Below are 19008 nucleotides of genomic sequence, written 5' to 3'. Positions count from 1 at the left end.
GTTTTAGACATCAATCCTATGTATTACCATGCAACATATTAGTTACCATAGAAACCGTAACTCTGCTACCAAGTAATTGATACAGCGCTCTGATTGAAAAACTGTCTCATAAAGCTACCTATACCTCAATTACTCACCATTAACCATGAAACACAAATAAAGGCCCATAATACCAATGGGACAATTTTTGAGCAACTGAATCAGGTGGTATGATTAATTAAACTACTCACATATTATTTACAATATTATATACAACTGCAATTTATCTATCTTTATAAAGGGTTTAAACATTTATTGTTTATTAATCAAACCACTAAGGCGATTGGATCAACTGATGGAACCTAGACCATCAATAAACAAGACCAGCTTGTGCTTTCAAATCAAATTTTATTAACTTTGTTTTTCCATAAAGAAAAAGCATTTACGTTTTAGAATCTTTATTTTATAAGCAATTAATAAAGCAGCATTTTAATAAGGAAAAGATTTAAACTGATATTTTCAAAGCAAGCTCAGAAAAACGAAGTATTAGTAGAATAACAGTTCCCAATCCCTAACACTATTTCCCTGACTATTTCTCACTTCACCTAAAAAGGAAAAATCATTTAAAAGTCTGCTGTCCTTACATGCGCCAAAGGTCCAACAGCATGTCACACCATTCAGGAATCGGAAAGTAAGAGTTTTTTCCCTGCTCATAGTGTCATAATTTATACCTTTCTCTCTGACTAAACTTTCTACATTTTATATTCTTTTAAGCAAATCCGAGCTTTTCATTGGTTGTCCTGTGTCAGTCCATGATAAAAATGTATTAGGTCATCTTCGTGTCTTGACCAAGTCCGGGCTTCAAATAAGCCCCACTGTCTTTCATTTCCACATCTTTCAGCTTCCCCAAGAAAGTTACTTTTTCCTCGAGTTTCAAACATTTACTTCCTAGCCTTGGCAGACAATTTAAGTTCCTGTCCTTGAGCCTTTTCTCCATGAGCACGTTCAACTCGACCAAAGAACTGCTTTTTCAATTAACAATGACAATGCAGTAAAAATCTTCATAGCTACGCATGTGCAAAGACTTCACTCTGGACAAGCTTTTGCGTCTGCAGCTCTGTCAGCCATTTTTTCTGAACCACCTTTAGGCCTCACTTTGGAAACTATTATTAAACAAACACAAGACATCAATTAATTAAAGAATTGAGACCCATTCTGTTACCCACCCCCTTTACTAAATAATCCTGTTAATTATGTTTCCTAGCAAAATAGGCACAGTCAAACAGCATTATACATACTGACAAAGACAATAGACCAGGTTAGTTTATTATTTTTTTCTCTTTGCGTTTGCAACATAAAGCACATTAGTTTATCCCCCGTGTATTGATGAATGTATTCTTAAACTAAGTTGATTAGTAATTTCATCACAAGCTTATTAATTTAATTACTGTTATGGAAGATTAACTTCACAAGTTTGGACAAAATCTTGTTCTTCACCTTGCTCCATCACAACCATTAACAATTGTTTCACTGTCAGTACAGCTCTTCGGAGAGGTTCAACTTTATCCAGACACAAGGGAGCACCCAGTTTTAAAGTGCGGCTTTGATGCTAATTAAGCATGGGCGAATTTTGCGAATCTCGCGTTCGCGAATTTTGCGGATTTGCGAACTCGCAATCCGCAAAATCCGCGAATTCTAGCGAATTTGATGATTTTTTTTTGTGTTCGCAAGGATTTCTGCCAGTTCGCGAGGGTTTCGTACCAGTTCGCAATTGCGAACTTACATTTCGGCATTCAACGGTCGCGATTATGTTGTTTCTACGTCTGGTTCATCATCACAGGTTCCCAGCACCCTCTGTTTCACCACTGCAACCCTCTGTTACATCAATGCCACCCTCTGGTTCATCATCACTGTAGATTATGGGGGGGAAAAGCAAGCACACCAGCCCTGCTTCAACTAACATGAATTAATTTGGGGTTAGTTTATTAATGTGTCACTGTTTTAAAATTCCAGTCTGGCACCTGCTTCCTTATCTGTAATTTTGCTTTCTGTTGCAGTGCATTTTTTTTCCCCAGGACCTTTGTGGCCTACTTGTAGCTATTCTATGAGCCTGCTGTGAGGGTCAGAGCAGGGTCATACAATTGTTGCAACTAGCAACTGAATTCTGGAGGGGCCCCAGTCAGGAAGCACTACAGGGAATTGTTACTAATGATGAGTTTGAACTCTTGCCCCTGCCGAGTGCTTTCAGTTTTGAAAAACTCGTTTTTCTGCAATTTAGCAGGATTCGCGGGGCGCGAACACGCGCGAGATCGGATTCGGAAGCCGCAAATTCGTGCAAATATGCAATTTGTTTTTTTGCGGCGTGTTAGTTGGCAAGGTTTTGTGCGTTTTTGCGAGCCGCTCGTAGCGCAAGGCGCAAAGTTACCCTCGCGGTCGTTCAAGGGAGCGGGCATCTTGTTTGCCTGACGTATTTCCGTTTCCGGGCACGAAGTGTAATCTCGCAAAGTCTGCGGCTTGCCAGTACAGTTTCGCGCGTGTTCGCAAGGAAAATCTCGCGCGAACGTACCCGCGCGGTCGTGAACGGGCGCGGCCATCTTGTTTCTCATTCATTGCTATGGTTCTGGGCATGGTCTTTGTATCCTCTCTAAATCTATGCCATCCTTTGCTTGTTTGTAGTTTTTTTGGATCTATTTTACTTATTATCTATCCCTCTATTTTTCTAGCCCTATATTTTTGTGTTTACTGCTACTTTTGGTTAATTTTAAACTACTTTTTTAAACTCTTTTCTTTTCTTCTCTTCCCTATTCTATTTTCTTTATTCCTTTCCGCCCAGACCATGGTGAAGGGAGCCGGGAAGCATCCCGAGAAGGGGAAGGGTCCCGCACCCCGTGTCCGGCTCCTGTGCGGGCGTTTGAGGGGGGAGGAGGTCAGACCCAGGGAGATCTTTACCCCGGAGGAGGTGGGCCAACTCATTTTTTATATTCAGCGCCGCCTCCCCAGGACCATCATGGGAGGCAGCAAGATCAGTGCCGGGTACGGGGTCCGGGAGCGCCGGAAGCGGTGGGAGAAGGTGTGCCAGGCCATTTACCACCACTCTCGGGTCTGGTGCACCTACAACCAGGCCACCCACCGCTGGACGGATGTCCTGACCCGTGAGCGAGATCTGCTCGACCTCCTTGGCCTTGAGATCCCCGGGCTTGGTGAGTAGTAGTAGCTATTTCTTTACTACTATGTTTTCTCCTGCTGTGTTATTATATTGCAAATTTTTGTTTTTTACCTAGAGCAATAATGCTGCTCATTACATTGTAGGTAAATTATATTTCAAAATCTTCTGTGCATTTCAGGTACACTGCTCTCCTTCTTCTCAGTAGTGTTGCTACTATGCTTATTTGTTTTCGATTTTGTGTTCATTTCATTGGCCTGTGAAATTATGTATGAGTGTAGTTTAAAGAACTGCGTACTGCTACACACTAAGGTTCAGATTTTTAATTACCAGCGCAAAGTAGCAGGGATGCGCCAGTAATTGTGCGTCACGCCACCATCACCCATGGTGCGCCGTATTTACAATGCGGCGCACCATGGGCCCAAAACGTCACCAAAGCGTTACGCATCTGTGCCGTAAAGGCGGCGCATTGCTGGAGTTGCGTCGCAACGATGGTGCAGCTCAATCAATGCTCTGGGGTGCCCTATCTCCCCAATGCTGCGTCAAGCCGTACGTCTGCTTCAAGCAGGCTCAGGGTTTGAGTCACGCATCATTGTCCTCAAAGTGGCTGATTGAAATCTTGTAGATTTCCCTCAGCCACTTTTAGGATGTGTTCCTGCGCAGGAACGCCCTCCCTTGCGCCGGAACACCCCCTATTGGCGCAGGGCTTTACAACGTGAGGCATCTCCCATATGTGTCACGTTGTTAATATACGCCGCACCATTGCGCCTCTTTTGTGCTGTCACTGCGTCACAAAAGTCACGCAACAATGGAGCAAAAGAGCCGCAAGGGGCTTCTAAATCAGCCCCTACAGACTCAAGTCCAGTCCTTCCTTTGTACACATGGCGATAAGAAGAAATAGTGGTGGTGGATTAATAGTTTGAGTATTTTAATGACTAGTTAATGTAGTAGGAAACTTTAGTGTTGTCGCTGATCTTCAATCACGATGGACTTTGACTGTCACTTCGCCTGCTGCGCACTGCTGCCTGCCAATCCTAGGCAAACCTTTTTAGTACTTTGTTTAGTGAGTTACATAAGGTAATTTCCAATTCGACGGTCCGCAAATCAAGCAATACTAAAGTAATAACGTAGTCGACCACATGAGATTGGTCAATAATATATCCCGTGGAGTAGTTGTCTATTTGCTATTTCACAAAAATATTTTGTTAGTTCTTTTGAAATGTTTGATTTGGTTGACAAATATCATCCATGTTTTCTGTTTTTCTTTCTTTCATGTTGTACATCAGCTTCCCCCAGGGGCAAGAGGAGGACACAGGAGGAGGAGGAGGGTGCTGTTGGCGATGCAGGCCAGGACCGGGCAGGCGAGGGCTCCTTTGCTGGCCCCAGTAAGTTTTAATTTTAATATAGAGTACTTATTTTTTCCTAGCGTTCCTCATTCGATTTTTTCTAAATCGTCTTTGATCTTCTTGTAGACAGGATCTAAATTCTTATCCTGCCTCGACTATGACTCTGTGTAGTATTAGTAGATTATTCTTATTAGTCTGTCCAAGTAGCTAACTAAGATTGCACATTTGGCATTTCCATTGGACTCCCATTCTAGTCAGCAATAGCTCTATGCACTGAGTGCAGTCCTCTGGGATTGTCCATAATGTCTTTTCAAGTATTTTAAATGTTTATGCTTTGACAATTGCCAACAATAAAAAGGTGAATGACCACCAAGAAAGAATAAGATACTACTTTACTTTTAGTTTGGATAGGAGGACAATCCATTCTACTACTGTTGCCTGGACAAATCTGCACAAACAGAACTATGGACACTAAAAAATGCATTGCTTAGCTTATCAATTATAATAGGTGCTGTTAGACTTTCCACATACCTCAGTGATAACAGACTTTGTAGTTGAACCCCCAATCTCCTTACTGACTAGATAGTGTGGCAGAGTCATTTAGCTCCCAAAGTCACCGATGGCAGAGGCACGGACTCATGCTTGCAAAACTTCCAAAACCTTTAGCTCATCCACTCTAGTCTGGAGGACCAAAAACCACAGAGTCTATTTGAGTTTAAAAGCTTTATTAAAAGTAAACACATTTATTGAAATCAAGTTTGTCATAAAAGTAAACGTGTAACTGGAAATGGAAAAGTGCTTAGTGCTGACGATTAATTGGACACATTTCTTGTGATCGAGCCGAGCTCTCACCTGGTTTGAACTTGATCCTGCTCGTGTTCTTAGAAGTCAAGCTTCTGTCTGTTAGGAGAAAAAGTGGTGCGTGTTAAAAATAAAAAGCAAGCATTCATCAGTTGTGCCAAAAAGTGCAGCAAGACAACAGCCTTCCATGGAAAAAGGGACATTTTTACTTTACAGTAGACAGTCACAAATTATTAAATTGTATACAGTTTTTTCACATTTCTTTCTTCCTCCTAGACCAAATATTATATAGTAGGGAGTGGTGTATTCTAACATTATTAAATGTACTTTGTAGGTGGAACATCTGGAGGCGGGGCCAGCGTCGAGGTGGTGGTGGCATTGGACGAGGAGGACAACTCTGGGGAGGAGGCGGTGCAAGTGCCGGACAAATCTGTGGGGGATGACACGGTGGTGGCGGGCAGAGGTAAGCTATACATTCCTTACTCATTTGAGATTGAAGACTGCAGAGTGTGCTTTCTGCACGGGTGTATTATATAAATAAACCAGGTAGTAGGCTCCTCTAAATGTACTTCGACTTAGCTGTGAAGTTTTTGGCGAGAAGAATCCCAATCAGATCTGAGGTGAACTTGATGGAAGGGCTGAACGAAAAGCGAAAGAAGGGTGTAAGTAAGTGTGGAAGGACGAGAAATGTAATGATGACTGGCAAAGAAGAATGATATGTGTTTGCTTGGTCCCCGAGGTGGCTGGGAAGGAAAGAATATGGTATGGTGCATGGCTGGGTGAATGATGAAGCAAGGATGGGTGTAAGGAGAACAGCCTGGGTGGGTGAAACAGAAACTGTATGTGTGCATATACTTTGAATGGATGGATGCCTGGATCATTCATGGTACTATCTGACTCTTAGATAGCATATGTGTATCTAGAGAGAGTAGACGGTCACTGGATGAACTAAGTGTTACTTTGAAGTGCATGTAACCCCGCACCCGCTCGTCCGTTTCAGTGTAGGCAAGGGAAGGAAAAGAAGTTGTAATTTTGTCCAAATACTACCAAGAATAGTAGCAGTAGTTTGTATTGCAACTGCAAGCACAGCATATATCCGGTTATTACGGTGGACACTCCCTACCTCTCTTAATAACTTTAGTTTAGTAGTAGTACGTCATTCATGTGTGGGGGGATCACTGTTCACTCCATAATAAGCAAAGCACCTAAAGTCATCCCATATGTCATCAAATACATCCCATGTGAAGTGATAGATAATCAGATTATTTAGCTTCTTTATTTTCCTTTTCTAATACTCATTTGCACTGTAGGGTGAAAGCTAAATTAATTAAGCAGTAGCCCTTTTACCAGAGTATTCTCAGTGCCACCCGTAATAGAAAAGTAAGAGCCTCACCTCCTGCATGTACTGGACCGGTACAGTAAGTCTGTCTCACTCACCATGGTGTGCGTCTGTTTTTCTCGGGTGCAAGTTCACTGCGCTGGCATTATGCCGGCTTGCATAAGATAACGTACCAATTTTCCTAAACAAGAGAGAAGAAGAAGAATAAGACTGGTGTACTGTCATAGTCGACTGTAATGGAAGTCCATAGTGCTTGTAGAATTTGTCCCTTAAACTCCCACTAATGTTAGAGCAAGGATGAAGATGTCGGAGGTTACATAGATACTGTCCTCAATAGTTATGTACTGTGCTTTCAATTTGCTACTTGTACTGTGACAACTTTCTGCTCAATCATTTTGTGTTAATCTTAAGGAGCATTGGTTACAGACTATGTCTTTCTTTCTTCATGTAGTTGCTCCTTCCAAATCCAAGACACCATCAAGGAGGAGGGAGCTGGCTCGAATGGCCCGGTAACGGAGGCTGGATGCCACTGTCGCTGAATATCGGCGGCTGGTGGCCCTGGAGGAGGAGGAGACGCAGTCTGGTACAACAACAACGTCCACGGGGACAGCTGCATCCTCCTCCGTGCGGGCTGCCAGCCAGCGCAGTGCTCCAGCGGTACGGAGCCGGGCTACCAAAGCCCAACGCCAACGCCGAGCAGCAAAGACAGCAGCTGCCCCCCACAGGATTTGCAAGGCACACCGGCGCCGCTTATCCCTCAGACTGTCCTACCTGGAGCAGGAGGTCCTGAACTATAAGTACTTGGTGGAGGGCCTCCGCTTCGAATTTGCCACCCTCCGCAAGGAGCATGATGCCCTGGCTGCTAAAGGCAACAGCACCCTGCGATAGTGTCCCTTGCCCCTTTTTTAGAGACTTTTGGGGGGGTGGGAATTGGGAGTTGGGTTTTTTGGGGACTTTTGAAGGACAATCGTTGGGGTTAGGGAGGGTCTTGCGGGAGATTATTTTGTTAGGGCTATAAAAATATAATTTTTGAAACTTTATCTGACCATACCTGTTTTTTACAGCTTTTGAGTCTGGTGGGTGGGGGTTTAACAGTAAGTTTGTTTTCCTGAATAGTCCTGTGACTTTAGTAGTACTACCGTCAATCTCTCGTCTCTCCTAATACTCCATTATACTACCTCCAAACAAATGCCTATCTTACCTGTAATTTCTGTTTGCAAGTAGGGCTAGGCCCAGGGCTGGCTCCACGGGAAACAGCGAATAAGGTTGGCAATCCTGGGCGGATAAAATTTCCTCATAGCGGTGGTACTAGTGGTGTGACACAGTGGCAGTTGCATGCCTATGAAAAAAAAGAAAATGAAATTTGGTTTGTCCTCCTGAGCAATACAACGGTACAATAGAGAATATAGCAGGTGACAGTACACTAGAACAGTGCCACATTGTAGCCTAACAAATGGTAAAGTATAACTACTAATTCGGTTGAAGTTCTTTGACATTAGCCATGGGTCTTTGTCAAGCAGAGTAAGAATATATCCTCGGTTTTCTTTATCAGCCTGTTGGTATCACCTTATCCTCCCCAGCAAGTGTGTGGATTTATTGCTGTAATTTAGTCACACATCACTCAAAACCACACAGCCCGGGGGAAGAGGGTTAGGGTTTGAAAAATGGATGGGTACGGGGGTTTTTGGGAAAGGTTTTGTGAGACAAGAAAAAAAAGCACAGCATGGACAAACAATTGTGAACATAAACAAATCTTTGGGTACAAACCTATCCATCAATCTTTGAAAGTGCATGCACTACTGCATGCATGTCAGTGAAAATTCAGTAGTACTTTCGACAACTGTGGAAGAAAGAATGCTACAGTACAGGGCGTGTGTGGAAATATTGATAACTATATTCAACATAAGGTCTCTGTTGCCAGATACCTGAGAGCCTTGCTGGTCACTATAAATCCATTCACAACACTCAATGGGGTTGGTCTGGAAGGTGTAGTAGATAGAAAAGGAGAAATTACTCTTTTTCTAGGTGTCCCCTCACTCACCAGGGTTGCCCCTTGGTGACATGCTTCATCATTGGGGCCATCCCAGTCCTCTACGGGCTGGGGCGTGCTGTGACTTGCAAATTACGTAGGAGCACTTACAAATGACTATGTGTGGTGTAGATGTGATAGTGGAGTGGACTAATTGATGTGTTAAAGGATCAATTTAGAAGCAGAGAGAGATCCAAGAAATGCAGTCACAGTCCTAGAAAAACACAATGGATACTGTATCTGTATGTTGTTGTAGTTGTCCTGTTGAATTTGGTAAGTAAGTTGCATGCAGAAAAAAAATCCTCTTATTAGCGGCACTCCTCCATTGCAGCTGACGCTTCGTCCATCGATGTTGGTCACCACCAGAAGACACCCTGTAAAAAAAGCACAGCATGGACAAACAATTGAACATAAACAAATCTTTTTGTACAAACCTATCCATCAATCTTTGAAAGTACATGCACTACTGCATGCATGTCAGTGAAAAGTCAGTAGTACTTTCGACAACTGTGGAAGAAAGAATGCGACAGTACAGGGCGTGTGTGGAATTATTGATAACTATATTCAACATAAGGTCTCTGTTGCCAGATACCTGAGAGCCTTGTTGGTCACTATAAATCCATTCACAACACTCAATGGGGTTGGTCTGGAAGGTGTAGTAGATAGAAAAGGAGAAATTGCTCTTTTTTTGGTGTCCCCTCACTCACCAGGGTTGCCCCTTGGTGAAATGCTTCATCATTGGGGCCATCCCAGTCCTCTAAGGGCTGGGGCGTGCTGCAACTTGCAAATTACGTAGGAGCACTTACAAATGACTATGTGTGGTGCAGATGTGATAGTGGAGTGGACTAAGTGATGTGTTAAGGGATCAATTTAGAAGCAGAGAGAGATCCAAGAAATGCAGTCACAGTCATAGAAAAACACAATGGATACTGTATCTGTATGTTGTTGTAGTTGTCCTGTTGAATTTGGTAAGTAAGCTGCATGCAGAAAAAAAATCCTCTTATTAGCGGCACTCCTCCATTCCATCTCACGCTTCGTCCATCAATGTTGGTGACCAGAAGACGCCCTGTCCACTGCCTGCCTGGCGGATGCTGAATTGCGGCTCGCTAATGTGAAGCCTGACTCCATCTTTTTTCCCCCATTGCACAGACTGAAACCCGGCCTGTAATTATTCAACGAAAAACAGGAAGTGATATAATATTACAACACCACTGATAAATAAATATAAGGTATGTAGGCTGTGGAGTGCAAAAAGTCACACTTTGCTTTTCCTAGTAGACAGTACAATATTTTTGACAGTGCGTACTCTGTCTGAGTCACCTTTTGAAGGATAAATAAGTATGGGCAAATTAATGTAGCAGATCTTTCCCCTCAAGCTAGGTGTACTGTAAACTGTGTTTTAGAACAAAATTAGATCTTCCCAGCACTGCTCCCACCAAGACCCTTACTAAAGCCAGTCGCAAAAATGTAGAAGACCCCCAGTCAAATCGGAAAAAAACGAGGCCTAGCAGAAAACTGGTGACAAAACGTACGTTGAAAGTAAAAGTAGGCCCAAATACCCCCTTACCCACCGTGGATTGCATTCAAACCACTTGCAAGCAACCAAGTAAAAGTATCCATAGCCAGCATCGCTCCAAGACTCGAAAACCCCCCACCCAAACACATGCAATAGAAATACTTCTAACCCTAACGAACCCTAAGTTGAGAGTAGTGGCAAAGGCTTTCTTTAACTATGCCAAATCCGCCCTTTCCCACCCAGGATTTTCTTCAAATGACTTGCAACCAAAATTACACATTCTCACGAGTGCTCTAAGACCCCAGAACTCAGTTGCAAAAATGTAGAACACCCCGAAACACATGCAATCCTGCTGCTAGGGCTAACGAACCCTAAGTTACAAAAAGTGCAAAAAGGCTTTTCGGCCTGGATTTTGTCCCAACCACTTCCACCCGGTATTAGACCTTCCCAGGAATGGCCCAAGACCCGCCAACCCACCCGCCAAAAAGCGTAACACCCCCAAACAGGCCAAAAGCAACATCTCCTACTTACAATATTTCTCGGCCTTCGGTCCAAACGCGCTGCGTAGCTAGGCCATAAGTCGGGGTTGCCACCACGGATTTCCTGAAAAGCAAATGCAATCAAGATTAGAGTGTCCCAGCAGTGCTGACAGACCCTGAAACTCACCCACAAAGAGACGGAACCCCCCTAAGAGCACCTCAAAGGCAAGCAAGTCAGCAAAAACACTAAAAAATTTGCGCCTCGGATTTGGTCCAAACCACTTTTATCCGGTATTAGAGCTTCCCAACAATGGCCCCAGAGCCGTCAACCCAAGAGAAAACGAGTAGAAGACCCCCAAACAGCCAAAGAGCAAAAGTACAAAAATGGGGACTTAGTCATTTTTTCCCAAATTTCCCAAATCACTCCGCGCGCGCTCTGCAGCTAGGCCCTAACTCCCATCTGCCACCATGGATTTGCTTCAAACCTCTTGCAATGTAAAGTATCCATAGCCAGCAGTGCTCCCAGACCCCGAAACCCACCCACAAACACCAGGAAGCCCCCCAAACCGGCCCCCAAAAACGCTACATTGAGCAAAATGTCAGAAATAGCAACAAAAAAAATCGGCTGGATTTTGTCCCAACCACTTCCACCCGGTATTAGACCTTCCCAGGAATGGCCCAAGACCCGCCAACCCACCCGCCAAAAAGCGTAACACCCCCAAACAGGCCAAAAGCAACATCTCCTACTTACAATATTTCTCGGCCTTCGGTCCAAACGCGCTGCGTAGCTAGGCCATAAGTCGGGGTTGCCACCACGGATTTCCTGAAAAGCAAATGCAATCAAGATTAGAGTGTCCCAGCAGTGCTGACAGACCCCGAAACTCACCCACAAAGAGACAGAACCCCCCCTATGAGCACCTCAAAGGCAAGCAAGTCAGCAAAAACACTAAAAATGTTGCGCCTCGATTTCGGTCCAAACCACTTTTAGAGCTTCCCAGCAATGGCCCCAGAGCTAAGCATGGGCGAATTTTGCGGATCTCGCGTTCGCGAATTTTGCGGATTTGCGGATTCGCAATCCGCAAAATCCGCGAATTCCCGCGAATTTGCGGATTTTTTTTTTTTGTGTTCGCCCGTGTTTCTGCCAGTTCGCGAGGGTTTTGTACACTTTCGCAAATTGCGAACTTACCTGTCGGGTCGCAAGTTTCGCGAACTTGTTGTTTCTACGTGTCCAGCCTGTTTGGGACACTCTTCTTCATCACTGCCACTCTCTGTCACCACTGCCACTCTCTGACTACTCATGCCACCCTCTGGCCCACCCATGCCACCCTCTGTTTCATCACCACACCCTCTGGTTGTCCAGTGTACATTATTTTCGGCAAAGCAAAGCACACCTTCCCTGCCTCAAGTGACCTGAATTAATTTGGGGCTGATTAATGTGTCACAGAATATTTTTTTAGCTGGCACCTGCTTCCTTAGTGCGCCCTGATTAGTGATCTTTTGCACTTGCTAAGTGCTTTCATTGTTGCAAAATTAGTTACAACACCTGCCCTGCCCCAACTGACAATAATGAATTAGGGGCTGATTAATGGATTTTAACTTCCAGCCTGGCTCCTGCTTGTCTCCCTTAGCTGTAATTCAGGACCTTTGTGGCATATGTGTAACTATTCTGAGGTTCAGAGCAGGGTCACATAATAGTTTCAACTGGCAACTGAACTCTGGAGGGGCCCCTCAGGAAGCACTACAGGAAATGGCTACTAATGATGAGCCTGAACTTTTGAACCTGGTAAGTAGTTACTTTCAGTTTTGCTAAGATCGTATTTCTGCAATTTTGCACTTATTCGCGGGGCGCGAACTCACGCGAACTCACGCGAACAGTGCGAGCAGTGCGAGCAAAATCCGCTGCTCGCGGATTTGCGGATTTTGCGGGAGATTCGCAAATCTCGCGGATTGCGGATTTCCCGAAAATCCGCAAAATCCGCGAGCGGAACGGATTTTCCGCCCATGCCTACCCAGAGCCGTCAACTCACCTGCAAAGAGGTAGAACAACACCCCCACAAGTGCTGAGTCTTTCTTCATTGGGCGTAAACCAGCCCTCTGCTTTGATGGAAATAGGAGTCTGGAGGAGGAGGATAGAGGAGCATGTTCTTCTGAACTTGTGAACCTGAGGAATGCCGACTTAGGCACCTTCAAATCAATTAGCAAACAAGTGAAGACAGCTCTGCTGATGGGCTTGTTTTTGTGATTATCTGATTAAAGTTTGAATTATATTAACTGTGCACAACAAAGAAAGACAGACACACAGGAATAAAAGTGAATAAGGACGAAAAAGAAAGTTATTGATTCGCTGTCTCATTTTCAGGGCTCGGTATCACGGTCCAGGAATAAGAATAAGGCTTCGTCATCATACTCTGCGAATTCAGGCAGGGTGAGCTCAGTGTCACCTGACAGAGTAGAAATTTCCTCATCTATGTTGCTGGCCACCTCGTCTTCATCCGGCGCGCTTTCTCATACTCTGAAATCTGGTGGTATGAGGTGCTGATTCATCTTGATCATTGTTAACCTCTCCACATTTTTGGGCGAGAGGCGGCTCCGTTTGGAAGTTACAATGCCACCAGCAGCACTGAAAACACGTTCAGAAGACACGCTTGCGAGTGGGCAAGACAAGTAGTTTAAAGCCAGGTTGGTGAGCTGTGGCCACAATTCTTTTTTCCCATGCCAATACGCCAATGGGTCAGCATTAACATAGACCTCTGTTGAGTCATTCAGATAGTCCTTGACCATCGAATCAAGGTTCTCCTCCAAGGTTCCTCCTCTTTGCTTAGCTGTTGCTGTGACCTTTTGAGAACCAAACCCAAGCCGAGCTAGCCAATCCTCTTCAGCCTCCAATGTTGCTGTTGCGTCTGGTGGTGCAGATGATCCGGTTGCCGGTCTCTTTAACGGCTGAGAGGTCACTTGTGCCGCAGCCACAGGTGCAGAAGAGGATTGTTGTGACTGGGGATGGCCTGCTGATGTACTGCCTTCTCCTTCAATTTGCTGCCGTTCTCTTTCAAACCTCTTGGCTGAGGAGGCTATCCACCGTTTGTAACTTGTAACATCTTCATCAGCAAAAGGAAAGAATGCTTGGCCTGCCAGCGCCTTTTTGTAGCGTGGATCCAGAATAGTAGCACAAATGTAATGCTGTTCTGAGTGGATCATTTTAAGACATTCATCACCTTGTAGGAGCTCAAATAATTTCTCAGCCAGAACAAAAGAGTCTTGGTTTTTTACATCTTTTTCAAACACAGAACACACCTCCTTCAGTTGGTGCTCCAGCATGTACAACAATGGGATAGCTTTTCTCAAATTACAGTCCTTCTTGCTGACTGCACGCGTGAAGAACTCAAAAGGACGAAGCATGCGTGTCAGGCTTTTAACTATGTTCCATTGCGCCGCACCCATCCTCAGGTCCTCCTTCTGAGCTGTGCCCTCTGTTAAGAAATAGTGATCGAGTACCGTATACTGCTCATACAGACGCTCAAGCATGTAGAAGGTTGAGTTCCAACGTGTTACCACCTCCTGGATGAGTGCTTTCACTGGCATTTGACGTTGATATAGCAGGCTCCTCAGCTGCTTCCGGGCCTTAAAAGAATGGCTGAAATGGTTGCACATTTTTCGGCAGGTGTCCAATACTCTGTATGCTGCACTGTCTTTATTACCCAAGAATTTTTGGACAACCAGGTTTATACAGTGCGCCAAACACGGCACTCTGAAATACTCACCCAGCTTCATGGCTTTAACTATATTGGCGCCATTGTCCGTGGAAACATAACCAACCTGGCGTTTTTTTGGGGACAGCCAGTTAAGGACCTTTGTGTTAAAGACATCCAAAATGTTTTCTGCTGTGTGACGTTTCTCCAAACCAAACATGGCTAGTGTTGCATGTTTCCGAGCAGCTTTAAAAACAATGTCCGGGTCAAAACCTGCGTTTAGCTTTGCTTTAGCCCCTGAAAAAGAGACCCAGTGTGTAATGATGCACATGTAATCAGCGCCTGCGCCACTGGTCCACATGTCTGTTGTTAGATGTATAGTGTGAACAGCACTCTTCTGCAAAGCTGCCCCAATCACCTCCAGAACATCTTCATGTAGTGCTGGAACCGCAACTTGGGCAAAATAGAACCGGCTAGGAACCTTCCATTTAGGGCAGAGCGCTGCCACTAATTCTAGAAAACCAACCCCTTCTACAAAAGAAAAAGGGAGAAGGTCCAGAGCTAGCATTTTAGCCAGCTTAGTGTTATACAGACGCGTCAGTGGGTGGTTGCGTTCATATTGCGCCTCTGTAAACAACATCTTTTTAATGTTGCCCTGGACCAAAGATTTATGGGATGATGATGATATCTTCGACCCAGTTACGCTCGCTGATGAACTTTTTCGCAGTGATGTCTCACTCTCTCCCACACTCTTAGTGTGTCTCACATGGGGTGTGCTGCTGACAGGGGTACTGGGTGTAAGTGAAGTGTTTGAATTGTCTTCTTCCTCCTCGTCATCATCAGATGAAAAATCAACGTCTTCATTACGTGCAATTCGGGCTTTCTTGACCGCCTCTAGTTGCGCAAACCATTGGACAGGGTGCGCTCTCCTAAGATGACCTTTCTGGCCTCCGGTACCATAGTTGGTACCAAACTTACCACGACTAACTCGAAGCTTACAAATGCTACAAATGGCTATGTTTTCCTTTTTTGGGCAAACACTAAAGAAGTCCCAAACTGGAGTCTTGAAATGTCTTTGGGGGCCAGAGGAGGCGGCGATACTGGTGGTGGTGGTCCTGCTGCTAATTCCAGATGAAGTGGAGGATGTGGATTGCCGAACTTCAGTACGTTTTGCACTTTCACCACCACTAATTGAGGTCGTGGTGGATGGAGATCCCTTCTTGCGAGAAACAAATATGGAAGCGGTAGGTGTTGGTGTAGTAGTTAACTCCAAATCTAATAATTGTTGTGTTTCCATTTCCATTGCCTCCTCGTTGACATCATCATCACGCTCAGCAGCTTCTCGGGATAGGGTCAAAATGTCTCTTTGCTGCATGCCCGCTGGGGCTGCAGTGACCTTTATGATGACTGGCTCGTTGTCATCGTGAGAGGCTTCATCAGCAGCAGTATCCCTCACTTCTTGTTGAGCCTCATCACACTCCATAGCTATGAGTTTTTCGACGACCTTCCTTTTACACTTAGGTACCTTTGTCAGATCATGGTGTGCCTCACTCTCAGACGGCAGTGGTTCTGGTTCCCAATTGGGCTTGAAGAAGATGTAGATACCAACCTTGATATTTTCCTTGCTAGGGATGTGGAAGACAATGAATGATCATCAGGAGGAGTGGCTTCCAATGATACCTCGGCTTGATTGTCGATTTCCTGATGTGCCCCTACTTCGGGAGGAACAACTATTGTGGGCACTTGTGACCCTCCATGCACCTCTGCTTGCGCATCTCCTTGCGCTGCCTCTCCTTCCACATGTATTTGGGCTTGTACTTGCACATGGTGTTGTTGTTGCGGCTGTGGTTGTTCAACACTTGTCAGATGAGTTACAACAACCTGTGTTGATTCAGGGACATTGCTGCTACTTTCTTGCGATGAGCCAACATCACTGGTCGATGGTGATTGGAGAAGTACACTGACTGCCTCTGAAGCACTCAAGGGCTTTGACTTAAGTTGGCGTGGTGGTGGAGGCACTGAACCCAATGGAGCGGGGGTGCTGCTCCCAGCTTGGTCCCCAGCAGATCCTGCTGCTGCAGGCGTACTTTTTTTTTTGCTCCCAAAAAACGTGGCGGGCGGCACACCAGCCTCCTTGGTAACTTGCTTCTTCTGCTCCTTACTAGCAACTTTCTTGCTAGAGGAGCTGCGGAGACCTTTTTTTGGGGCCATATTCTTCAGAGCAGGTCAGACAGCAGGCCGCAGTTGCACGAATTGTAGAGTTGTCTAAGGCCAGACGTGACGTCGCGTGACGTTATGCTGCACACACACACCGCTGCAGGACTTCTTCCTGGCACTGATGGTTCTCTTGAGTCTTGTGCACCTAAAAACATTTGAAGACAGAGGAACATCAGTTCAGTTATACACCCCAAAAAAATCGAAAAATCAAACCAGAAAAATCAGCACAATCCCATTCCATCCAAGCCCTCCATGATGTTTAAGTTCAAGACACCCCACAGAAAGACTAGGCCCATGCTAGACTCAAATACCCCTGGTGAAAAGGCCACAAATACAGCCCCCCAAAACGAAAAACACTGAAAAATCAGCACAATCCCATTCCATCCATGCCCTCCATGATGTTTAAGTTCAAGACACCCCACAAAAAGACTAGGCCCATGCTAGACTCAATACCCCTGGTGAAAAGGCCACAAGTACAGCCCCCCAAAACGAAAATCACTGAAAAATCAGCACAATCCCATTCCATCCATGCCCTCCATGATGTTTAAATTCAAGACAACCCACAGAAAGACTAGGCCCATGCAAGACTCACTACCCCTGGGCATAAAGGTTGAAAAGTAGGCAAAATGGTTGCAGGCCTAACAACAATGCCTACATTCAAAATGGCCACTTGCCTCCCTGCACATGGCCAGGGCCTGTAGCAGCACTCAAAATGGCCCCCAGCCACATGGCCTGTCCCTCCCCATGAACACCCCCAAAAATCGGAAAACACTGAAAAATCAGCACAATCCCATTCCATCCATGCCCTCCATGATGTTTAAGTTCAAGACACCCCACAAAAAGACTAGGCCCATGCTAGACTCAATACCCCTGGTGAAAAGGCCACAAGTACAGCCCCCAAAAACGAAAATCACTGAAAAATCAGCACAATCCCATTCCATCCATGCCCTCCATGATGTTTAAATTCAAGACAACCCACAGAAAGACTAGGCCCATGCAAGACTCACTACCCCTGGGCATAAAGGTTGAAAAGTAGGCAAACTGGTTGCAGGCCTAACAACAATGCCTACATTCAAAATGGCCATTTGCCTCCCTGCACATGGCCAGGGCCTGTAGCAGCACTCAAAATGGCCCCCAGCCACATGGCCTGTCTCTCCCCATAAACACCCTCAAAAATCGAAAAACACTGAAAAATCAGCACAATCCCATTCCATCCATGCCCTCCATGATGTTTAAGTTCAAGACACCCCACAAAAAGACTAGGCCCATGCTAGATTCAATACCCCTGGTGAAAAGGCCACAAGTACAGCCCCCAAAAACGAAAATCACTGAAAAATCAGCACACTCCCATTCCATCCATGCCCTCCATGATGTTTAAATTCAAGACAACCCACAGAAAGACTAGGCCCATGCAAGACTCACTACCCCTGGGCATAAAGGTTGAAAAGTAGGCAAAATTGTTGCAGGCCTAACAACAATGCCTACTTTCAAAATGGCCACTTGCCTCCCTGCACATGGCCAGGGCCTGTAGCAGCACTCAAAATGGCCCCCAGCCACATGGCCTGTCCCTCCCCATGAACACCCCCAAAAATCGAAAAACACTGAAAAATCAGCACAATCCCATTCCATCCATGCCCTCCATGATGTTTAAGTTCAAGACACCCCACAGAAAGACTAGGCCCATGCTAGACTCAAATACCCCTGGTGAAAAGGCCACAAGTACAGCCCCCAAAAACGAAAATCACTGGAAAATCAGCACAATCCCATTCCATCCATGCCCTCCATGATGTTTAAATTCAAGACACCCCACAGAAAGACTAGGCCCATGCAAGACTCACTACCCCTGGGCATAAAGGTTGAAAAGTAGGCAAAATGGTTGCAGGCCTAACAACAATGCCTGCATTCAAAATGGCCACTTGCCTCCCAGCACATGGCCAGGGCCTGTAGCAGCAATCAAAATGGCCCCCAGCCACATGGCCTGTCCATCCCCATGAACACCCCCAAAAATCGAAAAACACTGAAAAATCAGCACAATCCCATTCCATCCATGCCCTCCATGATGTTTAAGTTCAAGACACCCCACAAAAAGACTAGGCCCATGCTAGACTCAATACCCCTGGTGAAAAGGCCACAAGTACAGCCCCCAAAAACGAATATCACTGAAAAATCTGCACAATCCCATTCCATCCATGCCCTCCATGATATTTAAATTCAAGACAACCCACAGAAAGACTAGGCCCATGCAAGACTCACTACCCCGGGCATAAAGGTTGAAAAGTAGGCAAAATGGTTGCAGGCCTAACAACAATGCCTACATTCAAAATGGCCACTTGCCTCCCTGCACATGGCCAGGGCCTGTAGCAGCACTCAAAATGGCCCCCAGCCACATGGCCTGTCCCTCCCCATGAACACCCCCAAAAATCGAAAAACACTGAAAAATCAGCACAATCCCA

The sequence above is a fragment of the Lissotriton vulgaris genome, unplaced genomic scaffold (genome assembly GCF_964263255.1).
Source record: "Lissotriton vulgaris unplaced genomic scaffold, aLisVul1.2 SCAFFOLD_1048, whole genome shotgun sequence".
Lineage (NCBI taxonomy): Eukaryota > Metazoa > Chordata > Amphibia > Caudata > Salamandridae > Lissotriton > Lissotriton vulgaris.
This window is presented reverse-complemented; position numbering follows the sequence as displayed.